The following is a 5,028-nucleotide window of genomic DNA, read 5'->3' on the forward strand; positions in this document are numbered from 1 at the left end:
TCTATGCTAGCGGAATATAATGTGTCGGATTCTTATTGGGCTGAAGCCATAAACACCGCTTGTCACGCATCAAATAGGCTATATTGTCACAAGCTCTTGAAGAAAACTCCCTATGAATTGCTTATTGGTAGAAAGCCAAATATCTCATATTTTAGAGTATTTGGTTACAAATGCTATATTTTGAGAAAAGAAAGTCGGCTCTCTAAATTTGAGAAGAAATGTGATGAGGGTTTTCTACTTGGATATTTATCAAATAGCAAGGCTTATAGAGTTTTCAACAAGACTCATGGTATTATTGAAGAAGCATATGATGTTGAGTTTGATGAAACTAATGGGTCTCAAGATGAAAGCGATAATCTTGATGATGTTGGTGGAACTCAATTGAGAAATGCTATGAAAACAATGGCTATTGGTGAAATAAAGCCAAAAGAAGATGATGATGATGATAATAGTGCAGTTGTCATTCCATCCTCTTCAACCCTAAATGAAGAAAATCACCAAATCCAACAAAATGATGAAGTTGTGGATGCTCATGATCAAGATACTTCAAGTCATTATGTCCCTCCTCATGCTTCAACTAGTAATTCTCAAATGGTATCAAGAATCCATCATTCTATTGTGAAGGATCACCCATTTGATCAAATTGTGGGCGACATTAGTAAGGGTGTTCAAACTCGCTCTCGTATAGCTTCATTTTGTGAACATTTCTCTTTTGTATCTTGTATGGAACCTAACCGTGTAGATGAAGCTCTACTTGATGTTGATTGGGTGAATGCAATGCATGAGGAATTAAATAACTTCACTCGAAATGAAGTTTGGGAGCTTGTTGAGAGACCAAAGAACCACAATGTTATTGGTACCAAATGGGTGTTTCGCAACAAGCACAATGAAGATGGATTAGTAGTAAGAAACAAGGCAAGATTAGTGGCACAACGGTATACTCAAATAAAGGGATTGGATTTCGGTGAGACATTTGCTCCCGTGGCAAGATTGGAAGCAATCCGGATTCTTCTTGCTTATGCTTGTGCTCATAATATCAAGCTCTACCAAATGGATGTAAAGAGTGCATTTTTAAACGGTAAGATTAGTGAACTAGTGTATGTTGAACAACCTCCCGGTTTTGAGGACCCCAAAAGACCTAACCACGCGTACAAGATTTCTAAAGCTCTCTATGGGCTTAAGCAAGCCCCACACGCTTGGTATGAAAGGCTTAGGGATTTTTTGCTTTCCAAAGACTTTAAAATTGGGAAGGTTGACACTATCCTATTCACTAAAAGAGTTGGCAAAGATTTGTTTGTTTGTCAAATTTATGTTGATGATATTATTTTTGGATCTACTAATGAATTGTTTTGTGAGAAGTTTGGAAAAATGATGTCAAAGGAATTTGAAATGTCTATGATAGGAGAATTGAGCTTCTTTCTCGGTCTTCAAATCAAACAATTGAAAGATGGAATCTTTGTAAGTCAATCAAAATATTTGAAGGATATGCTCAAGAAGGTTGACTTAGAAAATGCAAAGCCTATCAAGACTCCTATGGCAACAAATGGTCATCTAGACTTAGATGAGGGAGGTACAATGGTTGATCAAAAACTTTTTCGCTCAATAATTGGTAGTTTGCTTTACATTACCGCATCTAGGCCCGATGTTATGTTTACTGTTTGCATGTGTGCTCGATTTCAAGCTTCACCTAGAGAGATTCACTTGAAAGCCGCAAATAGGGCTGGGCATTCGAGTTTTTTTGAAACTTCGGTTCGGTTTTTCGGTTTTAAAAAACTTCGGTTTTCTAGACATTAGAAACCGATCGGTTTTCTAGAAAATGAAAAACTGAGAAGTTCGGTTTCGGTTTTTTACTTCGGTTTTTCGGTAAAAACCGAATACCAAACTTATACTCAAGACAACACATATAACAAGTTTATATGATAGATTACACATAATTTTAAAAGTAAAAATTATATAGGTACAAATATTTAGAGATACATCATACATCACATATAAATAAGTGAATAACAATTTAATTGCTTCACACATTTAGTTCACATAATCGAATAGTGAAATTTTAGAATTGATAAAGTTTGGTATTCGGTTTTTTTGGTATTTCGGTTCGGTATACGGTGAAAACCGATTACGATACTGAAAACCGAACTTCTGAGATACCAAAATCGAAACCGAACCGAACTACCGAAAAAACCGAAATTTTGGTTCGGTTCGGTTTTCGGTTATGGTAAAAAAGTGCCCACCCCTAGCCGCAAAAAGAATTCTAAGATATTTGAAGTATACCCCCAATATTGGTCTATGGTATCCCAAAGGTGCTAAATTTGAATTGATTGGATATTCGGATTCGGACTATGCGGGTTGCAAAGTTGATAAGAAGAGCACCTCCGGTTGTTGTCACTTTCTTGGGAGGTCTCTTGTTTCATGGTCTTCTAAGAAGCAAAATTTCGTTGCTCTCTCTACCGCCGAGGCGGAATATATATGTTGGGGACTTGTTCTCAAATGCTATGAATTAAGAACAAGGCAACATAAAATGTTAAATGTTAATATCCTTCGTCCTTCGAAGCATTATTCCCCTAAGGATATAATGATTTTTGAACGAAGGTTATGAGGGACATACCCTCATCAGCACAAAATATAATAATGAAGAAGGAATCATATGAAACATATAAGTTAACATAAACAGTCACGTATTATTGACAATCCATTTCTATTTTATTATGATGAAAGAATAGAAATAATATCAAATTACAAAATGTACCTTCAGCTTGTGAGAAGGTAAAAGTACAAGTGTGACGCAAAAGCCAATGTCAAATCAGTGTGAACAGTACGGGGATACTGTTCACCTATTTATAGGCACGGGTCGCAGCCCATGAAAAATTACATTAATGCCCTTTACGTTTATCAATAACTCTATGATAATTCTTCGAGGTCTAATCTGGTTTTTCATCTTTAAGTCAGTTTCCTTTCCCGCCATTCTCCCGAAGCTCTTCTACACAGCTTCGGCTCTGCGCCAGCCTTCGTGTTCCTTGTGCTTCGTCCTACCGTGGCTCTGATCCAAGTCCGAAGATACCTGTTAATGTACTTTACTCCAAAAACATTGTTAAATCATGTTTTTGAGGACCTTCGGAAGCCGAAGGCCCCCAACAGTAGCCCCTCGCAATATTAATTTGTTAGAATAATAGATTCAAATTGCGAAATGGACGAAGGCTATGAGCCGAAGGTCCGAAAAAACACCTTCCTCTTGCTAGAATAGCAACAGTCATTGGCAACTGGGACCCTCCAGTCTCCAACATAATGGATTTATAAATAGGGGCTCGCCACAATTTATTTGACACGCTCTCTTGCCATCCGTTTGATCTGCTCAGATAATTTTCTGCCTACAAATATTTGGTTGCCTCCCTAGTTTTAAGCTTCGGAAGCGAGAGGCAAGAATTCCGAAGGAATGTCTGAGAAGAAGAAGGTTGCTGCCGAAATGAAGCTGAGCCTTTCTGAAGAGATGCATCTGGGTTTTCTTGAGTCAATGGCGAAGACGAATACGGAGAAGATTACAAGGGAGATTTTAGAAGGTTTGTCCGAAGATACTGGTGAAAGTGATAGTTACGATGCAGACAGCGGGGGTGAAGATTCCGAAGATCGGCCATGGCGACCAAGCCATTCAGTCTTCGGAAAATCAACTATTGGGCAAAGTCACCTTGAAAACATGAAGGGGAGATACTTTCGAGATATGTCCATTGTGAGAGCAGATGCCGGAGAAAAAATGTGCCGACTCCCGAAGATGATGAAGTTGTTATCTTCCGAAGCTTTTTAAAAGCTGGGCTACGATTCCCTTTAAGCAGATTCGTGGTAGAAATTCTGAAAATATATCAGGTTTACCTCCATCAACTTACCCCTGAAGCAATAATAAGAATGGGAATCTTCGTCTGGGCTGCGAAGAGTCAGGGTCTAGAGCCAAGTGCAAAAAGCTTTTGCAATATACATGAATTGTTATACGGAACGAAGCCCTGGGGTAAAGAGCAATACCATAACAACTTTGGTTGCTACAACTTCGGCGCTCGCTCTGGATCAAGCTGCCCCGTGCCCACGTTTCGTAAGAGATGGCCCGGGGAATGGATGAAAGAGTGGTTCTATGTTAAAAATGATTTGAAGGCTCGAGAGGATATTAAGGATGTCATTATGTGCCCCATCTGGCAGCGCTTCGGACTCCGGAAACCGAAGATAGAAATGGATGAAGCAGCCGAAGAATGCCAACGGGCCTTCGGCGTAGTCTGCTCTTTTATTGGAACCAGAGATTTAATACAAGAACACATTGCCTTCAGAGTATGGCCTCTTGCGGATAATTGGGAAATGCCAAAAGAAACTGTTAAAGAAACTGACGAAGGTGGGCTAGTCAGGCTGAAGTATACATTCAAGTATGGGGACAAGTTCGTTGAACCAGATGATGATTGGTTAAAGAGCATTGAGACTGTAAGCGATGAATTGCTTGGGATATATTCGAAGGCTGAAGACACCGCATTGTCAGCAGCCTTCGGAGGCCGAAGAAAGAAAAGACTGAACCGAGTGTTCGATGCAATTGGGTTCGTGTACCCCGACTACCATTATCCAGTGTGGGGGCAGAAAAGGAAAGGTACAGCTTCTGCAAAAGAAAACGCTTCAGCCGCTCCTAGCGAGCCAGCGCCGAAGAGAAAAAGGGTGAAAGTTCTCACACACCGGCCACGCTACATTGAACTAGCCACAGTGCCTGAATTCAGCAGCGCAGCATCTTCGGCTCCCGAAGCTAAGGAATCAACTCTGCTGCCAGGAGCCACAGAGCTGGCCGAAGCGCCAGCAACAAAAGTATTGGAAGAACCACAGACTCTGTTACCAGAAACCAAAGAGTTGGTCGAAGCGCCATCGACAGAAAAGATGGAAGAAGCAAAAGCATCAACTGAGGGAGCAAAAATATCAGAAATTTTAAGTCCTTCAGTAGAAATTGAAGTAACAAAAGTTAAAAAGGGGCCAACAGTGACCCCAAAAAGAAAGAGAATGGTTAACGTA

Source organism: Zea mays, chromosome 6, assembly GCF_902167145.1.
Source record: "Zea mays cultivar B73 chromosome 6, Zm-B73-REFERENCE-NAM-5.0, whole genome shotgun sequence".
In the NCBI taxonomy this organism is placed as follows: domain Eukaryota; kingdom Viridiplantae; phylum Streptophyta; class Magnoliopsida; order Poales; family Poaceae; genus Zea; species Zea mays.